The following is a 23,796-nucleotide window of genomic DNA, read 5'->3' as shown; positions in this document are numbered from 1 at the left end:
ACATAGTATAATTAGACCACAATATAGGGGGGCCAAAGCTGAAAATACGCTGAAATAGATATCAAACAAAACAGAAAAGGAAAAATAAAGATGAGGCTAGACAGCCCTCAAGCATATCTTCACAGAGCAGATACTTGAAAGCAACAGGTCTCATAAAGTAGATACACATTGCCCTTTAGCTGAAATAAATTTAGATAACTGCTGCGGCTCATAGAAAACATATCTATTCTCTTTATAAACCAAAACACACTTACAGGGATATCTCAAAACGAAGGTTGCTCCTAACTGCATTGCCTGAGGTATCAAAATAAGAAACTGTTTCCTTCTCTTCTGAGTAGGACGAGATACAGCTGGATATATTCTTATCTTATAAGTCATAAAGGAAACATCTTTATACTTAAAGAACAATTTAAGCATCCATTCCCTATCTGAATCAATAGCAAACTGCACCAAAAGCGTAGCAGAACCTAAGCGTCAGTATCCAGGAAATTAGATAAATCCAAACTATCAGCAGATAAATTCTGCTGATTGGGATTCTGAGATTTAATTCTCCTAGGCAAATAATACATTTTTGAGAGAGGTGGGTATGAAGTCTCCGGTAATTTCAGAATTTCATTTATCGCCTCCTCCCTCTCTGGTTATTCTAGTCTTCTAAATTTTCTCTTCATTTTGCCTCTTCCCTCCACTGGAGTTCCTTTCTATCCTAACTCTTGTTAACCATGTCGAGCTTTACGAATGTAGAGATGATGCGGTATACAAACCTAAGGTTTAGATTTAGATTAGATTTAGATTCATTTAAATATCTTTTAAACATTTCTTGTGCTATTGTAGGAAAAACTTTTGGAAACTTTATAATCCGAAGATTACACCTTCTAATGGTGTTTTCCACCATGTTATGCTTGCTATAGATATATTTCTTTTTACATTGTATTTTTTTTCTTTCTTTGACTTGTAAGATTGTCAAATATTAAAATTCATAAATAAAGATTAAAATAAAATAAAAATAGGCATGGCTTATGCATCACTAGGCATCTGTGTTAGGCACCGGTAAATTAGGCCAAGAAAACCCTGGCCTAACATACTGGTGTCTAAAATTAGGACATCTATGGTGCCTAGTGGTCGATTGACAACCGCGCCAACTGGTACCTAGTAGGTATTTATTTATTTATTTAAAAAATTTCTCACCCGCTTAGAACTAAATGGTTTGCAAAATACAATCATAAATAAATATAACATGACAAGTACATAATCAGACAGTAAGAACATAAGAAGTTGCCTCCACTGGGTCAGACCAGAGGTCCATCGCGCCCAGCGGTCCGCTCCCGCGGTGGCCCATCAGGTCTATGACCTGTGAAGTGGTTCCTGAACATTTCTCTAACCTACCTCTACTTCTATCTGTACCCCTCAATCCCCTTATCCTTTAGGAACCTATCTAAACCTTCCTTGAACCCCTGTAATGTGCTCTGGCCTATCACAACCTCCGGAAGCGTTTTCCATGGTTCTCATATTACATGATTACTTAGTTAGCGAAGGCTTCCATGAACAAGGTTGTTTTAAGTACCGCTAGGCACCATTTATAGAATCAGACCTAGGGTTACCAGACGTCTGGATTTCCCCAGACTTCTCCTCCTTTTGAGGCCATGTCTGGGGGGTCTGGACGACTTTTCAAAACCCGGCCCTTTGTCCTGGTTTTGAAAAGCTTTTCTTCGTGCAGGAAGGCATCTGCACAGGCGCGGATGTGTTGCCCAACAAGAACAGGCAGTGGGGGGCGGGACTGGAGGCAGGGCTGGGGTGGGCTTGGGAGTGGGACCGGGGGGTGTGATGGGGCAGGTATGGGTGGGACTTGGCAGGCCTGGGTCTAGGGGTCTGGATTTTCCAGATGGAAAATCTGGTAACCCTAATCAGACTTCAAATGGGTTTTTTGTAGAATGAAATGTTGGAATATGACAGTAAAGATGACCAGACCCTTCTTCATATGGGCTGCAAATTCATGTTGTTTTTATTCTTCAGGTAGGGTTTCAGTTTCACTGTATAAAAACGTGCGTATAACGGAGAAGACTCATGCAGCTTGTGTCCAAAAATCCAAGAACTAAACTGTAAACTGTTAAAGACAAAAGAGCTCTAGGTATAATTAGCTCACACAACCTGAAGGTTACCAGTCAATGTAATAAAGGAAAGTGAAAGCTAACAGTAGTGTGTTATACAAGTAGAGGTATCATCATGTCATCAGCAGGAAGGAAGTAATATATCCTTGTAGTTAGGGTCACCCTGAGATTCGGAGAACTCAACACCCCTATTCACTTCCCTTCCCCCATGCTTTCATATATATATACCCTCTTACTATCCATCTTCTACTTACTCCCCCCTCCTCAGAATGACCTCAACACTCTTCAGTCACTTTCTTCCAACACTGATCGCAGCTTACTGCTCCTTATTGCCATGATAAGGGCACGCAGAGTTCCTGCAAGAAATTTCTCTTAGCTGAGAATAGCCATCTGATCCCTGTCCCAGCCCCTCTCCTCCTAGACAGCATACTGGGAAGGGGGTGAGGCTGCGACAGAGCAGAACAGTGGCATAGACAGATGGCAGATTTTGGGTTGAACTAGAGGCATAATGAATTGGCACTAAATGTCCTTTCAGCCCCCTGCTCCCCGCCCCCTTTCCACCTTCCCTGGCGTCCCAACTTAAAAGGTAAATCCCTGAGCTGAGAGGGCTCCCCAAGCCTTGCCGGTTGATACTCTAATCTTCCTTCTGCCTTGGCAGTCGGCGGAAAGGGGAGATGCTGCTGCTGGGAGATTTCAATCTTCCAAATGAGGATTGGGATGTCCCATCTACAGAATTAGAAAGAAGGAGAGAGATACTCCTACTTGCCTTCAAAATCAAGCTCACTCATTGTCCATCCTTTTTAGACAAATATCATATTCTCTACTCCAGTCCACGTGCCTTAAGATCCACGAACCAAAACTTGTTGACTATTCCCCCAATCAAGGAGTTCTACTACACTTGCAACATGATCTTCTCCTCTACAGCTCCCACACTTTGGAATTCTCTCCCACCTGACATCTGATCAGATGAATCTCTTGATAAATTTAAGAGCAAACTCAAAGCATTCTTATTTCGAAACGTATTTCCAGCATGAGACAAGAATTCTCCCCCCCCCCCCCTCCTCTGGTCAAGGAAGAAATTGAACCGCTTTTAAGAAGCGACCCCCTCCTTTTGTTTCCCCTCCTCCCCTTTTCACCCTCTTTTTTTTCGTCAATGTATTTTATTCTCCCACCCTAATCCCACTACCTTATGTATCAAATCAGTCTAAGTCTTGTCCATTAATTATGTAAATACTTACCTAATGACCTTTTTTAAAAATTTAGAACTAAATTTAAAATTTTAAGATTGTAATTTACATTGTTATTCTTACTCTGTAAACCGATCAGATACCGGTACTTGCTGATGGTCGGTACTGTACAGTATATCAAATATAGATTAAACTTGGAAACTTGGATGCTTTCCAAGGTTTTCTACTCAGACAAATGGTGATGAAACCCATGAGGGAAAGGGTGACACTGGATTTAGTACTTTCAAATGGAGAAATTGTGTCTAATGTCTAGATGGGTGCTTTCCTGGGCAATAGTGATCATCACATGAAACGGTTTCCTATAAAGAGCTAGGGCTCCTTTTACTAAGGTGTGTTAGGGCCTTAACGCGCGGAATAGCGTGCGGTAAATTGCCGCATTGAGCTGGCATTATTCTAGAAGCGTAGCGCGCGATAATTTCGTGCGTGCTCTAAAAAATGCTAGCACATCTTAGTAAAAGGAGCCCCTACAGTGAAGCACAGACCAGAAAACTCAAAATTCCGAATTTCAAATATGCCGACTTCAGTAAAATAGGGGGGAGTACCTCATAAAATCACTGACAGGATGGGAGGAGATAAATAGAAAGATAGTGGTCCAAGCCGAAATGACGACAGATCTTTATGTAAATAAGAAGAGGAAAATGAAACCATTACAATTCTCCAAAGAAGTGGCTGAAAAAACAAAGGCAAAAGAAGTAGCATTTGTGAAATAAGAACACAAGACGAGGAACGCAAGAAAGAATACCGGGTTAAACCCACAGAAGTGAAGAGAAAATACAATTGGCAAAAGCACAGGCAGACGAAAAAACTAGCTAAAGATGAAAAGAGATGTGAAAAAACTTTTTGGGGGGAATGTTGGAGAAAGGAGGAAAGCTAGAAATGGAATTAAGACTTAAAGATGCAGAAAACTCTTATGTGGAGAGTGACGAGGAACAAGCAAACATATTAAACATACACTTCAGTTCTATGTTCACTGAAGAAAATCCTGGATCGGGCCCATGGTCAGCTGACAAAGGTATATATGGGAATGGAGTAAATACCTCATAACAGAAAGTATTTATGAACAGCTTGAAAAACCGCATCTGAATAAAGTCACGGGGCAGGAGGAAATACATCCCAGGATATTGAGGAAGCTCAGAGGCTCAGAGAGCTTCTGAAGGATCCACTTCAAAAATTGTTTAATAAATCCCTGGAGATAGAAGAGGCTCCACAGATTTGGAGGAGAGTGGATTTGGTCTCTCTTTACATAAATTTATTTATTAGTTATTTTATACCGCATATCAATGGAGGCTGTCTAGGTGGTTCAAATTCAGGTACTCAAGCATTTGTCCCTATCTGACCCGGTGGGCTCACAGTTAGAGAATGACACATTGATAGATTTCATCACTATTTCCATCCCTACAGATAACCGCGGGAAACCATCCTGTGTAATTCTTTAGTGTCTATCTCAACCTCAGTCCTTCTACACCAGTATTCTTCTGATTCTTCTCTCTCTCCTTAAAGAATGACATGGGGATGGTTTCCTGTGGTTAACCATGGGGATGGGAATGGTGATGAATTCTGTGTCATTCTCTACTCACAGTTTATCTAATGTACCTGGGGCAATGAAGGATTAAGTGACTTGCCCAGGGTCACAGGGAGCAACATGAGATTTGAACCCACAATCTCAGGGTGCTGAGGCTGTAGCTCTATCCACTAGGCCCCTCCTCCTCTCTGGTGTTGAGATGGTGATAAGAAAACTTCACTACGATTAGTACCATGTGGCTATTGTGTTATTATACCTAACTCCATATTAAAAAAAAAAGATGGGAGCCTCTCCCACAAGCAGAAATGATTGTGGGTGCCAAACATAATACAAATTACCCTTTCCTGGATACAGTGAAGGAACTTGCCAAATATTGGGAGATGCTCAGCACCCATGGGCTCCAATGGTCCAGCCTTGATCTCCCTTCCAGTCAATCTCTAGGCTTGTCCTGTGGTAGTCACAGTGCACTCACAAGATTTCAGTGGTGAAAGCAAAGACATACAAACAGCCTGGCCTGGCATCACTCATTTCCTGTTTGCAGTGTGGCAGAAATGACATCATTTCCTCTTTGAGTAAGTACACACTGATGAGTGCAGCTGCTTTTTAGAGGAATTGCTCTGCTTCTGTGGTTTAAGGTTTTTTTTTTCTTTGCTTTTTTAACTTCCATATACTGTAATACCAGGTGTCAGAAAATAAGGAACTTCTCTGGGATCTAAAATATGAGTAAACAATCCAGGGCTGCAAGAAAGCCAAAGGACTAAGCACCAAAACCCCAGAAGTTCTCCAGAAAAGTGGCTATTAATGCTCCTGTGTACTGCCTGTCCCAAACCAGCAGAACTAGAACCTGCTTCTGCTATTTCTAAGCTTCTTCCATAACATAAGAATAGCCTTACTGGGTCAGACCAATGGTCCATCAAGCACAGTAGCCCGTTCTCATGGGCCAAAACCCAAGGAGTAGCAATGTTCCAAGCTACTGATCCACTGGGAAGAACATGGATGCCAAGTGAAACACTCCACAATCACACATAGCATGAAATTATAGGATACAATTATATTGAAATTCAATTCTTTTTAATGAGGGAACAAGTGAGTATATCCCCTAGGTGTTTGGAGTTAAGAACATAGATGCCCCCAGGAGGTGTGGCCACAACCTTTTCTTACTTGAATGGGTGTTAAGGTTACTCCCATCTATTAGCAGCATTAGTTTGACTTGAAACTTGCGAGTAGAAGCCAAGGATAGCCGGAATGAAGCCTTAACCATTGGCATCACTGCTTGAAAGTGTGCTAGTTTGACCCCTAAAACAAAAGTAAGCAATCACGATCTTTGAGGGCCACAACCCAGTTAGGTTTCCAAGATTTCCACAATGAATATGCATGAGATTGATTTGCATGTACTGCTTCCATTGCAGGCAAATAGATCTCATGCATATTCATTGTGGAAATCTGGAAAACCTGACTGGGGTGTGGTCCTCGAGGACTTTGGTTGCCCACCTGTGCCTCAAAGTTTCTAATGCATGCAACTTTGGCATTCTGGAGGAGTGGTGTAGCGGTTAGAGCAACAGCCTCTGCACTCTGAGGTTGTGGGTTCAAATCCTATGCTGCTCCTTGTGACCCTAGGCAAGTCACTCAAATCCTCCATTGCCCCAGGTATGTTAGATAGATTGTGAACCCACCAGGACAGACAGTGCTTGAGTACTTGATTGTAAACTGGTTAAATAACTTTGATAGGTGGTATATAAATACCCCAAAAAATAAAAATTGAAGTTGAGATAAGGAGGCTGGGGCTCACATTCTTTCCAAGGAAGCCTCAATAAGGGCAGCTGGAGTGACAGCATCATATAGAGCTCTGACAGAGCTGTCAGTCTCTGAGGTGGTCATGTCTCATGGATGAGAGATGCAGTGCTGCTAGACAAACATTTAGAACCATCCAAGAGGGAAAGGACCCAGAATATTGCTGTATAAGGTCTGCACAGTGGGGAAAAATTTATTTTGCAGTACTGAATGCAGGATACAGCACCAGCATATTGGCTACAGCTTCAGCACCCTCAGGTTGGGGGTTCAAACCCACGCTGCTCTTTGTGACCCCCATTGCCCCAGGTACATTAAATAGATTGTGAGCCCGCCAGTAAAATGCTTGAGTACCTGATTAAATTCATGTAAACCGTTCTGAGCTCCCCTGGGAGAACTGTATAGAAATCAAATAAATAGTAACAGATGAATGACTGAGAGGTAATCTATAGGTTCAGATGATATAATCTTATGATTTTTGCGGATGTATGTGACTTTTAGGCAGATTAGAAATGTTTTAAGAAGGGTATTACGACCAGAACAAAAGAAGTCATCCTGCCGTTGTATCGGGCGATGGTGCGCCCGCACCTGGAGTACTGTGTTCAGTATTGGTCACCGTACCTTAAGAAGGATATGGCAACACTTGAGAGGGTCCAGAGGAGAGCGACACGAATGATTAAGGGCATGGAAAACCTCTCATACACTGAAAGATTGGAGAGACTGGAGCTCTTCTCCCTGGAAAAGACTCAGAGGAGACTCAGAGGAGACATGATAGAGACCTACAAGATCATGAAGGGCATAGAGAGAGAGTAGAGAGGGACAGATAGAAAGAGAGAAAGGGAGACAGAGAGAAATAGAGAGAGAGGGAGATAGAAAGAAAGAGAGAGAGACAGAAATAGAGAGAGAAAGGGAGAGAGAGAGAGATAGAGAAAGATTGGAAAGACTGGGGCTCTTCTCCCTGGAAAAGAGGAGATTCAGAGGAGACATGATAGAGACCTACAAGATCATGAAGGGCATAGAGAAAGTAGAGAGAGATAGATTCTTCAAATTTTCAAAACCTATAAGAACAAGAGGGCATTCAGAAAAATTGGAAGGGGATAGATTCAAAACAAATGCTAGGAAGTTTTTCTTTACCCAGCGTGTGGTGGACACCTGGAATTCACAGTACTGGATTTCAAGAAAGGATTGGACAAATTCCTGCTGGAAAAAGGGATAGAGGGGTATAGATAGGGAGCTACTGCGCAGGTCCTGGACCTGTTGGGCCGCAGCGTGAGCGGACTGCTGGGCATGATGGACCTCGGGTCTGACCCAGTGGAGGCATTGCTTATGTTCTTATGTTTAAATAAATAAATACCTTCAGTAGTCTTATGACCTTGGAAGCTTGAGATGTGGGACTTACCCTTATATGCCGTAAACCTTTCCTGGCCATTTGGAATCGTTATTTGCAGTCTTTATTACCTAGACTACAGCACAAAGTTTTATCTTATGGGTATCCAATAGTCTCTTTCTCCTTCTTTTTAGGCATTCGGCTGGGGGGAAGGGTGATATGGAGGGGGTGATGGGCAGGATTGGGAGGGGTTGCCTTGTCTTACAAGATTGGTATGGAGGATCATAAGAGCAAAAAGTGTCCATACCACTCAACACCGCCAGACAACGCTGCCAATAAAGGAGGGGGTATGAGATGGAACTTGAGGGAGGGTCAAAGTATAGTTTAGCCTGTGACTGTGTGTGGCTTACAAGCCATTAACAACTGTGGGATGAATATTACCCGCAAGGTTTCCAACTAGGACCAAACCAAACAAAGTGGAAGACTGAATGAAATTAAGAAAAGTGAAGAAGGAGAAAGGGAAGGGAGGATGGGACTTGATATACTGCCTTTCTGTGGTTGCATTCAAAGTGATTTACATATTATATACAGGTACCTATTTTGAACCTGAGGCAATGGGGGTGGGGGCTGGGGTTGGGTGGCTTGCCTGTAGTCATATGGTGGGAATTGATCCCAGTTCCTCAGGGTCTTGGGCTGCTGCACTGACCACTAGACTACTCCATATGCCCCTCCCCCTCCCTCAGTGCATAAGGAAATGTATGCAGTCAAATCCTTATACATTATGAATGTTCTTTTAAACTATTTGCTCGTGTATCTTGTTACTGTAGTGTACGTAAGTTTGCTGTTGTATTTTGACTACGTTCTTCTTTTATGAAGCACTTTATATCAAGGAAACAGTATCAACATACAGTATAATAACCTTTTATTATTAATAATTCAAACAAGAAGGGTTCAGGATGCATAAAGAGTAGTTGAACCGCTAGATAAAAAGGACGAGGCATTGGTCAGACTTCAGCTAGAAAGCTTTATCTAATTTTGAAGGCTGAATCTGCCAAAGGCTATATATAGACTGGTTGGAACCAGTCCTGAGAAATGCTATCAAAATGCAGGGCTGGTGAAAAATATTAATCACCCATCAGCAGGAATGGAGAGCATGAGGGAGAGGAAGTTGTTCCCCACAAACCGTAAAGCACAACCCTGAAGCAAATGGAATCAGACTCCAGTTTAGCCCAGGTACTTTCTACCTTCAAAAGTTGGCATCCTATCCAGTTGCTTATGCCAATTATTCCTAGATCCAAGCCTGCCAAAAGGGGGAAGGATTTGCACAAAAATCCCTGTGAGTTAAGAAATTTCTCAGAGAGGATGGGGTGGGGCCTATTCAAATACCTCAAAGGTATAATGCTTGAAAAGCAAACCTTTGTCAGAAAAAGAATGCACGAGAACAGGAGTTCAGAGCCTAAGATTACAAGGGATAGATTCAGGACCATCATCACGAAACCTTTACAAGTAAAAGGAGGTAGACTTAACGAACATCCTATAGCGTACAAAAATTTCTAAATGAAAATTAAATGGGTAACTCTTTCCCATCCTCTTGTCTTAATACCTATGTTCATTTTTATTTCTTTATGAATTGTATTTAAACCTACCTATCCTCCTCTTGTGTCCTGTAGTGTCTTACCTTTACTAATTTATGTGGTTTTATTCTTAGTTGTTTTTTACTTTTACCCTGATTTTATTTGTAAATCGCATTGGATTATGATATTGCGATCAAATCAGACTTTTAAATAAACTTGAGCCCCTGAGCTGAGGTGGTGATGGAAACAAGAACCAGTAACCAGTCAAGAAAGAGGTGTGGGCTGGCCAATGCCAACCCCCCCTTACTGAGCTACTCAGCAAAAATAGTGTGCAATAAATTTGCACGCCATTCAGGGGCAGCCCTATAACGAGGCCAACTGAGGTGGCGGCCTGAGGCGGTGCTCTTGAAGGAGTGGCATCTTGGTGCCAGCCCTCTCTACTTCTCCCCTTCCCGGCATCTAATGTTTTCACCTTTCTCCCCACAATTAGCCCTTTTCCCGTTCTACTCTCCCCCCTCTCCCCCACCTCTACCTTTAGTTTTCTGTAAAAGTTGCTGGGTGGGGTAGCGATTTCCTACGTCTTCTCTCCACTACGGCCCACCCCAGCGGAAACAGGAAGTTGTCAGAGAGGGTGGACTGCAGTGGAGAGAAGACGCAGGGACTGGCGTCAGGGAATCACTACCGCCAACCAGCAACTTTTACAGAAAACTAAAGGTAGAAGTGGCGGCAGGCAAATCCGGATGTCTAGTAACCTTATTAATAAATGATGGCCTGTACAGTCCTTCAAGTCTGTCCAACAAAATAAACTCAGGGAATAAGATATGATGTGATACTATGTATATGCATAATTGATCTTGTCATTTTCAGGACACAGACTGTACAAGTCTCCGACACTGGCCTTGTTCTCCATCCAGCCATGATCAGGTCACCGACCACAGAAGTCTGCCCAGCACTGGCTTTGCTTCTCAATTGCTGGTGTTACTATCTAATCACCGCTATGTTTGTGTGCTTCTATTCTTTTCATACAGGATTTCTTTGTATTTATCCCACGCATTTTTGAATTGTGTTATTGTTTTCATTTCTACCACCTCCCGGGGAGGGCATTCCAGACATCCACTACCCTCTCTGTGAAAAGTACTTCCTGATTGTTTATCCCCTGCAACCTCAATTCATGTCCTCTAGTCCTAACACCTTCCCTCTGGAAAAGTTTTAAAAGGGCCTCATATGTGTGTAAAGTCTCTACAGATTGAAGACTCAGTATCTTATTTATTTTGTATTATTTGTTTTACTGCTTTTCAGTCAAAAGTAACAAGACTCAGCAAGCATCGACACGGACACAAACTGCCGTAACAACTATGCTCCCACGGAGTACAGAAAAATATCATTGGTTTATAAAACTGGAAAAAAAAGAGCAGCAAAGCAAAAACCATTTAGGGGTACAGATAGGGGTAGAGGTAGGTACAGATAGGAGTAGAGGTAAGAAATAGGGATAGGATTAGAGGCAGTTACAAAATTAGTCAGGGACACTGTTCAGGCAATTAGGCCTGAGGGGCCGCCGCGGGAGCGGACCGCTGGGCAGGATGGACTTCTGATCTGACTCAGCGGAGGCAACTTCTTATGTTCTTAAATAACTATCTGCTCTCAAAAAAACCAGTTAAAAACAACTACCCTCCCATTAAGCCCATACTTGAGGCCACTCCATACGCAGACTTTAGAAAATTTCTGAAAACTCGACTGTTTAACAAATTCTAAATTCCCATGCCCAACTCTTCCTCGCCATGACCCTTCCACCTCGCCCCCTAATTCCAAGGCCCAAAACTAATTATACTTTCCACCTTGAATCTTATGTACTGACATAATGTATCTTTATTGTAACCCACCTGCACCCCATGTACTGACAAAACGTATCTTTATTGTAACCCATGTACTGACTAAATGTATCTTTATGGTAACCCACCTGTATCCCATACACTGACAAAATGCACCTTGATAGTAAACCACTTGTATTGTAACCCATCTGCACCCCATGTACTGACAAAACGTATCTTTATGGTAACCCATGTACTGACAAAACGTATCTTTATGGTAACCCATGTACTGACAAAACGTATCTTTATTGTAACCCATGTACTGACAAAACGTATCTTTATTGTAACCCATGTACTGACTAAATGTATCTTTATGGTAACCCACCTGTATCCCATACACTGACAAAATGCACCTTGATAGTAAACCACTTGTATTGTAACCCATCTGCACCCCATGTACTGACAAAACGTATCTTTATGGTAACCCATGTACTGACAAAACGTATCTTTATTGTAACCCATGTACTGACAAAACGTATCTTTATTGTAACCCATGTACTGACTAAATGTATCTTTATGGTAACCCACCTGTATCCCATACACTGACAAAATGCACCTTGATAGTAAACCACTTGTATTGTAACCCATCTGCACCCCATGTACTGACAAAACGTATCTTTATGGTAACCCATGTACTGACAAAACGTATCTTTATTGTAACCCATGTACTGACAAAACGTATCTTTATTGTAACCCATATACTGACTAAATGTATCTTTATGGTAACCCACCTGTATCCCATACACTGACAAAATGCACCTTGATAGTAAACCACTTGTATTGTAACCCACCTGTATCCCATGTACTGACTAAACGTATCTTTATTGTAAACCGTTTCTATCCCATGTACTGTCAAACGTATCTTTATTGTAAACCGCTTCGAACTTCACGGTATAGCGGTATATAAGAAATAAATTATTATTATTAACAAGAAATACTGCCTACCAATACTGCTATTAACAGTTTATTTTTATTTATATAAAACATTTATATCCCACATGTCCAAAGTTCAAATGGGTTACAGAGGAGTGTGTGGTGCAGTGGCTGGAGCTTCAGCCTCAGCACCCTGAGGTTGTGGGTTCAAACCTTGCACTGCTCCTTGTGACCCTTAATCCTCCACCATAGATTGCAAGTTTACCAGGACAAACAGGGAAAATGCTTGAAGCACCTGTATGTGAACCGCTTTGAGTGTGGTCGTAAAACTACAAAAAGGTGGTATACAAGCCCCAATTCCTTTCCCTGATGTCACAATGCCTCATTCCACCAATACACAAGAGCCTACCTCATCAGTGATGTCACAATGGCTTCATTGTTCCATATTTGGCTTACTTCTGATATTGAATTGGAGGAGAGTGTGGCACAGTGGTTAGAGCTACAGCATCAGCACCCTGAGGTTATAGGTTCAAACCCTGCCCTGCTCCTTGTGAGCTTGGGCAAGTCACTTAATCCTCCACTGCCCCAGGTACAAAAGCCCATGAGGACAGATAGGGAAAATGCTTGAAGTACCTGTATGTAAAACCGCTTTGAGTGTGGTTGTAAACCTACATAAAAGGCAGTACACAAGTCCCTATCCTATTCTTATAACATACATAAATCATAACATACAAACATAAGAACATAAGAGTTGCCTCCGCCGGGTCAGACCAGAGGTCCATCGCGCCCAGCAGCCTGCACCCGCTGCGGCCCATCAGGTCCTTTCAGGATTTTGAAGGTTTCTATCATGTCTCCTCTAAGTCTCCGCTTTTCCAGGGAGAAAAGCCCCAGCTTATCTAACCTATCAGTGTATGAAAGGCTTTCCATACCTCTTACCAATTTAGTTGCTCTTCTCTGGACTCCCTCAAGTATTGCCATGTCTTTCTTGAGGTACGGTGACCAGTACTGGACATAGTACTCCAGATGGGGGCGCACCATTGCACGATACAGTGGCATGATGACTTCCTTCGTCCTGGTCGTGATACCCTTTTTGATGATACCCAACATTCTGTTTGCTTTCTTTGAGGCTGCCGCACATTGTGCCGATGCCTTCAGTGTTACATGTTATTTCTTCAGCCCTAAACACGATTAAGCAATACTATTAAAACTGTCTATCAAATGTGATGAAAGGCCTTAGTAAACAAAATAGGCTTTCAAACATTTACAAGCGCAGGAATAAAATGAACTGATTCAGGAAGGGAGTTCCACAATTGGGGGTCCTACAACACTAAAAACATGGGAACGAATAGTTGCCTTAGTTATAAACCGAAGAGAAGGAACAACCAACAAATTCTTAGATTGAAATCTCAGAGAACGGGAAGGCATATATGGCTCTAATAGAGAAATCGCCACTTTTGGTAGACAATGATGCAAAGCTTTATACACTAAAGTTAAGATCTTAAATTGGTTTCTCCATTCTACTGGAAGCCAATGAAGCTTAGCAAGCAAAGGAGAGACATTCGCACAATGGGGCAAACCGCCAGTCACCCTTGACCCTTGCTGCGGCATTCTGAGCCACCTGTAATGCTCTCGGAGATTTATTTGAGAGCCCATAAAAGGGAGTTGCAGTAATCCAAGTGAGATATGTCTTGAAATGAGAGAGCAAATCCTGCAATTTCGAAACCAGTTTTCAGTATATTTCACAAACTAGAAATAAATTAGCATAGCCGCTTTGCTGTATCACTTTGAAAAGAGGCTTGGAGTAATCTCCTTTATCTTGGGTAAAGGTGCTAAACAATTTTTCAGCTCATCAAAAATAATGCAGTCAGACTAATTTTCAGGCTCAGAAAGTTTGATCCCAAAACAGCAGAATTCCAGAGACTCCACTGGTTACCCATGACCACCAGGATCTCCTTCAAAGCATCATGCATTATATTTCAGCTTCGGAACAGTCAATCGCTGGAGGAACTCATTCAATTATTCTCTAAAACTCTACTTCAATTCAACCCGTATCACCAACAGATTGCAGATGGCCTTCCCCTCACCTAAAGGAGTCAAGTACAAGCACATTTTCAATTCGCTGTGTACCTATGCTGCTATCAATACATGGAACACCCTGCCTTTGAATACCAGAAAGGAAACTTGCTACCTAAAATTCAGAAGGCAGCTAAAAAAGTTTCTGTATAACAATCAACCAAAGCGGACCCGACAATGACTCCCATTGACCTTCCAGGAGAGTCTTTTGGGTTTCCACTCTTTTTCCTGACATTTCCGTTCTAACAGGCCCTTGTGCTCTGTTGACAGAATTCCCTTTACCGTTGCTTGCATTCCTTCCTCAGTATCTCTTTGAGATCTCTATGTACAGGATAACTCTGTCATCTTATTATGGTGGAATGCCCTACAGAAGGAATTAAAGCTATAAAAGGACACCTGAAAATTCAAGAAAGATATAAAGACTCTCCTTTTCTCAGACTACTTCAACTGAAATTATGAAGTTGACAGAGAGAGGAAACTAGAACTTTCAGGGATGCGTGTAAATAGATTATATTTAGTTGAAATGGCCAACCTCTTTAGGAGATGTGTAAATAGTAAACCTAGTATTATATGTGTATATAAATAGGACAATTAATTTGTTATAAAAATGTGCATATATGTAGGATTATCAATGTGCCAGTAACATAAGTAGGATGATTGTTTATGGCATAATCATGCCAGTATTAGTAACTCCACCACAGAGCTCCGTGTATTTCAGTATAGAGCCCACCTCACAGAAGCTCTTTATAAATCTGTATAGTAACATCACTACAGAAGCTCATGTAAACCACTCTGAACTGACTCCCCAGTCAGTAGCGGTATAGAAGCTCTCAATAAACAAACATAATGTTGCTATTTTATTCTCTGTAGCTCCTCGTGGCTTGCACGGGCTCTTGACATTTTAAATTGCCATGATCCTTTGTAGATTAGAGTGATCAATAAATCCTAGATTAGACTAATCCTAGATTAGGCTTTCACACTTTTCCTCAGAATATATGGTGGCTATACCTGCGTGTGAAAGCCTTTTTGCTGAAGCGTTAGTGCTGGTCCTGGGAATTCAGTGGGGTTACTTCAAGTCTCTCTCCAAAGTGACTCAGGTGGAATGGGGCTAGGCCATGGGTCCAGATATTTGTTCCTGAAAATCTGGTAATCCTAGGTGGGCTTATACTTAACACCATAGATGTTGTGATTAGAGTGACTTATGATCTGGCTCCCCTTCTCTATGGTTTACTAGCCCACCCACCTAGCTACTTAAGACACCTGTGAGATGCTCTACTAGGATTTCCCATACCAGATGCTGCTGTACCAAAGATAGGAATGTACTGTGTCATTCAGATCTTTGTGGGGTGGTCATCTGGTCAGTTTGTGTATCTTTTTGGTACGTAGATGCTTCCAAAAGAGGTCTAGCCCAAAATATCTAAGCTCCACCCAGGACATCTTGGGAAAGGTTTGATTGTCCCCGCAAGATGTCCGAGTCTAGCATGTTCACAGCCTACCCAAAGCATGAAACATCCTGCTAGACATCCAGGAAACCGGTTTTGAAAATTGAATTCCAAGTGCCGGCTTGGGCGTATTTTTGGATAGCTTAATTTTTTTGATTATGCCCATAAGTATTTCCTGTCATTGGAAGGGTAGTGATTTTTAACTGTTTTTTTTTGAGAGCAAATAGTTTTTTTCCCTAAATGGTTTTTGTTTTGCTGCTCTTTTTTTCTGGTTTTATAAGCCAATGATAGTTTTCTGTACTCCATGAAAGCGTAGTTGTTGTGGCACATTGCGTCAGTGTCTATGCTTGAGTCTTTGAGGCTTGTTTTGCACTTTGTACGTACGATATATACCCTCTCTTCCAATTCAGGAAAATAATTTTGTAAAACATGCTTAGTGATTGCTGATTGCTCCCTAGTTATATAAGCACAAAATTATAATATCACCCAGGCACAACAGAGAAGACATGTAATTGCAAAACAATACGTAATAACCTGTGCTAGAAGTTACACAGAATCTGCCACCCTACATCAGGGAAAAACATGTTGAAACACTCAAGTCTTCAAGGCCACTTTAAATTTCCTATACAAAGACTCATGCCTGAGTTCTAATGGGCGAATGTTCCAAAGAGTGGCATTATACATGAAAAAGCAATGCTACGAGAAGCATCCAGCCACAATTGTCTATAAGAAGAAATTCTAAAAAAGATATTCTTGTATGTATGGCACTTTCTTTTTAATGATTTTATTTGTGTAAACCTCTTTGAACTGTTGTATGCTATAGTGCAGGGGTAGGGAACTCCGGTCCTCGAGAGCCGTATTCCAGTCGGGTTTTCAGGATTTCCCCAATGAATATGCATGAGATCTATTTGCATGCACTGCTTTCAATGCATATTCATTGGGGAAAACCTGACTGGATTACGGCTCTCGAGGACCGGAATTCCCTACCCCTGCTATAGCGGTATATCAAATTTTAATAAATATAAACATAGGCCAGAGATGAATACAAAGTACTTGTTGGCCAATAAGGAAGAAGGGCATGCAAATAGACAGGAGTACTACTACTTATCACTTATATAGTGCTGAAAGGCTTACGCAGTGCTGTACATTTTGACTTTTATAGACGGTCCCTGCCCGGAAGAGCTTACAATTTAACTTGTACTGATACCAGTATAATAAGCCTGGTGAGCAACTTGAGGTGTTTTTTCATGAACATTCTTATTGATTGTGAAGTATTGTGGTGGTGTTACATTGACCTTACTGTTTGGATATCTGGCATCCCAAGTCTTCTAAATATTCTTCATACTTTTACCATTAACCCTTTGTTGTAGTTCCTTCCTATTTCATCTACTGTAAACCGCGCCGAGCTCTACGGACGTGGAGATGATGCGGTATACAAACCTAAGGATTAGATTAGATTAGATTAGAGATATTTTCTAAGTGCTGTTCCTGCTCCATGAATGTTCTGTTATAGCAAACTGGGTTAAAGGATATCTAACAACAATTCTATATTATATTACTTGGCATGTACATGTCATCAACCAATATTCTTTACCTTCTTTAATTAATCATATATGTTATCTTTTTAACTTTTTTTTTTTTTTTTTTTTCAAATAACCCTCTTTAATGAACCCTCAAGAAATAAACTAGGAGGATGGTATATCATACAATGTGAACAGTTTTCAGTGCATAGGACCTCTCATATTGTACGTTATCCCAAGTCCACATTCTGACCAATTCATGTCAAATAATCATTTACTGTATACCATTGCCTCCATCCCATTCCTTATGTTTTGACAATTATTATATCTACAGGCAAAGTAGATAGTCTGCGCATGCGTCGGGATCGCTACCAAGCAATCCATGTCGTCGGATGGGGGCGTGCCTCCAATCGCTCCCATTTGCATGAAGATGTTTGGTGAATCAGTCGGCCTGCCTCCAATCGCCTAAGGAACGGACACGGATCGGAAGGTTCGTGAATCTAGCCCTGTGTCTGAATTCAAGAAAGCCTGGGATAAGCATGTGGGATCTCTTAGCGAGAGGAAGAGATAATGGTTACTGCGGATGGGCAGACTAGATGGGCCATTTGGTCTTTATCTGCTATCATGCTTCTATGTTTCTAAGGGACATGGGGGCTCCAAATTGTGTCTTATCCATTGACTTCCCCGCTTGACTGCAATGCAGGGGATGAGATAGGAGCTCCAGGGGGGATGTCACACACAGTAGTGTAGAGAGAGTGAGAGGCGCCCAGGGCAGTGGGGTCCCTCCCCACCCTCATTTCCATCCCCGCTCCTTCCCCGACCCCCCATGCCGTGCGCACACCCCTTTCCTTCCCCGGCCCCATACCTCTAGTTGTTCACCACAGCGAGTAACAAGAACTTCAACATGTACCTCACGACCCCGTTGGCTGTCCCTCTGACATCACTTCCCATGCGTGGCACCCGGAAGTGACGTCAGTGGGAGATATGACGCAGTCGTAAGGAGCACATTGAAGTTGTTGCTTATGGTGGTAAACAACTAGAGGTATGGTAGAAGGGAAGGGGGGGCATGCATGGTGAGGGGAGGAATGGGAAGAGACGGGGCAGAGAGGAGGAGGGGTACCAACGCCCCCACCAACAAGGTGCCGGGGTCAGACCCCCCCTCCTTACAACACCACTGGTCACATAGGCAGTGGCGTACCTAGGGTATGTGGCACCCGGGGCCCATCATTTTTTGACACCCCCCCCCCCCCTCATGTAAAATTTTTTTTTTTGCAATAACCATGAAATGGAATAAATGGTCAGAATAGAAACAGGCAGTGAAAATTTTCTTTTTTTTTTTTTTTTTTTTTCCAAAGTATTTTTATTGAGAATGGCAAAAGGTCCAGACTAGCAACCATGGTCTGTACAGAAACTTATACATTATCAAAAAGAACACAGAATGAGAGTAACAGCAACAACAAGCATGAACAAGCCTCTCCCAAGAGAAAATTGCCAATGAGAGGCATAGCAATACACAACAAAAGGCCAAAACTTGGGGCAAGCAAACAAATCCCACCCCAGAACCCACAAGAATAATAAGCCGGACTAGACCCTCAGCCATATTTTATAATGAAAAAAACCCCCACAAGCAACAACACCCAGACCGCTCACCAGACACACCAATCCGCACAACAAGCACCCAAGAAACACCCAGCCACCACCCAGACAAAACTACCAGACACACCTACCCCACCAAGCCCAGACCCAACCCCCCCTCCCCAGAGAGTGCAAGCGCAAAGTGGACCGTGAAAAGGGCAGCTGCAGAAGTGGAAAGCCCCAGATAAGTAGGTTAGCTAAAGAAAGCCCACAGATAGAAGAAATCAGGATAACAGAAGTTCCAACAAATGCTCCCACAGAAAATTTTCTTTTATTGAACCTCATTTATGTAACCATTATTCCAAACATAACATAACATAAATTATGTCTGAATTGTCATGACATCAGAAGTACATATGGAGTAGTTGCAGGTGATGCTTGGGACAGTTCTGATTATGTTAGTTTGGTTTTATGTGTTTTTTTAATAGAAGGGTTTTTATTTCTTTTTTTAAGGTTTTGTAGTTTGTGGTCGAGGTCAATAGGTTGTAGAGTTGGGGGTCAAGTGTTGCAGCTCGAATGGCTAGGAGGTTGTCGAACAGTTTTTTTCTTTTGACGTTTTTGGTTGGAGGGTGTGTGAATGGTGCGTGAGTTCTCCTATGTCTGTTTGAAGTGGATTGAATTATTTAGCTGAAGAAATTAGTTACCCCCCCCCATTCCACACACATTAATTCTCTTCCATTTTTGTTCCCATTATAAAAAAACACTGATAAGTTCCCAGGAAAAAAATACATTAAAATAAGAAGTGAAAACAAAGGCCCCTACAGATGAGAACATAACATAAGAATAGCCTAACTGGGTCACACCAATGGTCCATCATGCCCAGTAGCCCATTCTCATGGTAGCCAATAGTGCTGCCCGATTCAGAGAAAAATATTTCATTCGATCCGATTCACCCTGTTGAATCGATTTTTCGATTAGATTCACTGTTAATGACATCGCTTTTTAAGTTTAAACAAAGTATAACAATAAATTTCACAACAACAATAAATTTCACAAAGTACTTAAAAAAAAAAAAAATCACATTTTTCCATTAAAGCAGTTCTGGAGACATTTGCTTGAACAGTCTTTTTTCCCAGTCCATAAGCAAGCAATATGAAAAAGATTTCCTTAATTATCTACTCAAACATTTTTGCTATTTACTTTCATTGTACCTATACTATTATTCAGTAGAAAAAATGGACTTAACTGTGCAGGAAATGAATCTCCTCATACACCCACCATATAGTGCAAAAATGTGCAAAGGTCTGTTTTTTTCTTTCGATCACTACATAGCCTAATGCCACACAAGCAGCGCTGTTACAAACATATTCTGAAGGTCAATGCTAAGGTTGACAAAGTTTCCTTCCTTGGACCAGAAGGAGATACTGACAAACCACTGGAAGAGATTCTAAAACAACTACCCAGAAATAACACCCAAAGACCCACTCAGTGTGTGAACCAGTTGAGTGGAGTGGACTAACTGGGGGTGGAAATGGGCCCAGAGTTTGCTCAGCAGAATTTCCCAGACTACCTCTTCCTCTCAACACACTGACATGCTACCACCACCACCAACACTAGGAACACCTCACCGAGTATGCCAGCAATGCTTATAAACTTTATAAAACACATTATTATATTTTCTTATAAAGCATATATTTTAACTGAACTCAGCCTTGCCATTCACAAAAATAGAAAAGTTCCCATTTCAAGCTGTCTCATGTACACTTTTCAAATCTAACATATTGTAATCACAAAACAGAAAATAAAATTATTTTTTCTACCTTTTGTTCTCTGATCAATATTCAAATCTTGTTGGTCCCAGGCTCTTGTTGTCTTGCTTGCCAGGGTCTCCTTTCTCCGTGCTAACCATCCGTCTGCCATCTCTGTTCTCCCCTTCCGTTTCCCTTCCCTCTCCCGGAGATCTGGCATCTTTCCTTTTTTTTGTCTCCATCCACAGATTCACCTTTTCTCAACTCCCCACCACCCCAGGATCCACCATCTCTCCCTTTCTGTTCCCCACTATCCTCCTATCCAGTATCTCTATCCCCCCTCCACACCATCCCCTGTTTCCAAGTTCTCTCCCTTTCTGTTCCTTCCCTCCCTAAATCCCATTATGCACCATCTCTCTCCCACTCCTCTGTTTTTAGACCCATTATTTCTAACCCCCAAAGTCTGGCATATGCATGTATCTTTGAACCCCCCCTTCCCTCTCTCCCTCTGTGTACTTTTACACCAGGACCCCCCCCCCCCGAAGGTCTGTCCCCCCTCCGAAGGGCTACACCCCACCCCTGAAGACCTGCACCCCCCGAAGGACTTTACCTCCCACCCGAAGGTCTGTCCCCCTCTGAAGGCCTAAACCCCCCCCCTGAAGGACTGCACCCCCCCCCCGAAGGCCTGCACTCCCTTGAAGGTCTGCACCCCCCCGAAGGCCTGTCCCCCCCTTGAAGGCCTGTCCCACCCCCTTGTAGGCCTGTCCCCCCTTTAAGGCCTGCCTGCCTGCCTTTCCCCCCCTTGAAGGCCTGTCTCCCCCTTGAAGGCCTGCACCCCCCTTGAAGGCCTGCACCCCCCCTTGAAGGCCTGCACCCCCCTTGAAGGCCTGCACCCCCCCTTGAAGGCCTGCACCCCCCCTTGAAGGCCTGTCCCCCCCCTTGTAGGCCTGTCCCCCCCCTTGTAGGCCTGTCCCCCCCCCCTTGTAGGCCTGTCCCCCCCTTGAAGGCCTGCCTGCCTTTCCCCCCTTGAAGGCCTGCACCCCCTTGAAGGTCTGCACCCCCCCAAAGGCCTACACCCCCCCCCCCGAAGGTCTGCACCCCCCTGAAGGCCTGCCTGCCCCCCTTGAAGGCCTGCACCCCTTGAATGTCTGCACCCCCCCCCGAAGGCCTGTCCCCCCTTGAAGGCCTGCCTGCCTGCCTGTCACCCCCTCCCCCTTGAAAGCCTGCTTGCCTGCCCGCCCGCCCCACCCTGAAGGCCTGATGCCCCGACCCACCCCGAAGGACCGCTCGCCCCCCTGGCCTCCCCGCACCACCTATGAACAGCCGCAGCAGGATCGCGAAGTCAGCGTCGGGTACCAGCCCTAAGGGGGTGTTCCCGGCCTTGCCGTTCAGTCCCCCGCCACCCCCGAAGGACCGCTCGCCCCCCTGGCCTCCCCGCACCACCTATGAACAGCCGCAGCAGGATCGCGAAGTCAGCGTCAGCGATCCCTGCTGCTTCCTGCGCCACGGTCCCGCCCCTCCTCTGACGTCAGAGGAGGGGCGGGATCGCGTCGTAGGAAGCAGCGCAGGGATGCTGACGCTGACTTTGCGATCCTGCTGCGGCTGTTCATAGGTGGTGCGGGGAGGCCAGGGGGGCGAGCGGTCCTTCGGGGGTGGCGGGGGACTGAACGGCAAGGCCGGGAACACCCCCTTAGGGCTGGTACCCGGGGCGGCCCGCCCCCCCCCCCCCCCCCCCCCCCGCCCCCCCCTAGGTACGCCACTGCACATAGGTCGTGTTTCCGGCTCAGGACAGTCCTGGCAGAGAACAGTGGAGATGTTGAGATTATAGGCAGAGACACTAAAAAGAACATGTGTACCTACCTCAGGGATTACCTTCAGACCCTACGAACCGCACATAAGGTAGGTGCTGCATCCTCTATAATAAAACCCTAAACGCGCATGCGCACTTAGGGTTTTGTGTTTCTTGCCTCCGTGAAGTATGCTTTCGTGCCGAATTCGATTTTCGAACACGGAGGCAGGGAACACGCCGGCAACTCCCCCCTCCCACCCTCACTCACCAACCACTGCTGCTCCGCCTCTGATCGCCGGCTGTAGCACCTCGGCTGTAGCCGCTCTGCACCTCGGTAGCACGTTCCCTCTGATGCACGGGATCTGAGGCAGAACAGCCTGTGAGGTTTGCTACAGCCGGCCGCGATCCTCAGTAGGCTGCTTTAAAGAAGAGAAGCCGCATGCTGGACAGGGGGAGCAGGGAAGAGGGACAGGGGGAGCAGGTAAGGAGTACTGCTGGACAGGGAGAGCAGGGAAGAGGGACAGGGGAGCAGGTAATGAGTGCTGCTGGACAGGGGGAGGTAAAAGGAAGGGAGAAAGGCTACTGCTGGACAGGGGGAGCAGGCAAGGGGTGATGGTGGACAGCCGAGGAAAGAGAGAGACAGAAAGAAAGACAGGCAGACACACACATCTATTCTAGCACCCGTTAATGTAACGGGCTTAAAGACTAGTTCTTTTATATAAGTATGAGAGCTGAGAACAGTGTTTCCATAAATGCCTCAGAAGAGTGCCCTTGAATACAGAAACATTGCTCTCTACACACATGTCCCTTACCAAATAACCCCATTAGGAATATATATAGGAGCAAGTCCACCGCCCCACCTTCTAAAGGAGGCCATGACCACACAGCAGAGAGATTCTCCCCTCCCCCTCCCAACGCACAGAACTGGGGTAGACGTGGATGTAAACCGGTCTCGGCTCCTGGAGATCAAGAGCCACTTGAAGAGGTTCATCAAACAAAGTAACTATGAAAACAAACACATTCCACAAGGATTTGTCTACAGATATGAAAAGGACTCAGGGGTGTAGCCATTCCAAGAATGTCCACTTTTTAGGTGCTGTTGAATTGTCGGAGTATGTATGCCAACTGCATGGAGAGGAGCTCACACAGGGCGTTATGTAATAAAGATCTACAAATTCACCACATCTTTTCACTCGGGATTTCACTTACCCAATGGAATGATATCTCTCTTCACTTATAAACTGAACCCTTGTACCTAAAATTCAAAGCTGTTCCACCCAAGCATTTGCCCCTTATCCAAGATAATTACAGTAATATTGCCCTTTCTCCGTTCACTACCACTCAC

The 23,796-nt window shown here is 43.8% G+C and overlaps 1 protein-coding gene across 5 annotated transcripts in view; it reads right to left on the bottom strand.

Moving 5' to 3' along the window:
- Positions 1 to 23,796, bottom strand: part of FMNL1 (formin like 1) — a 154,897-nt gene that overhangs the window by 97,909 nt on the left and 33,192 nt on the right. Inside the window, exon 1 of one of the 5 annotated variants that reach the window (XM_033917950.1) lies at positions 22,523 to 22,545. The exons of 3 other annotated variants lie outside the window; for them this stretch is intronic. The gene's annotated coding sequence lies outside the window, so the exon portion shown is untranslated. Of the gene's footprint in view, positions 1 to 5,241; positions 5,375 to 22,522; positions 22,546 to 23,796 lie in introns of those variants that run through there. One more of the 5 variants, XM_033917949.1, reaches the window with a different exon arrangement.

The sequence above is a fragment of the Geotrypetes seraphini genome, chromosome 13 (genome assembly GCF_902459505.1).
Source record: "Geotrypetes seraphini chromosome 13, aGeoSer1.1, whole genome shotgun sequence".
Classification (NCBI taxonomy): domain Eukaryota; kingdom Metazoa; phylum Chordata; class Amphibia; order Gymnophiona; family Dermophiidae; genus Geotrypetes; species Geotrypetes seraphini.
The sequence above is the reverse complement of the archived record's forward strand: the minus strand, read 5'-3'. Positions and strand labels throughout refer to the sequence as shown.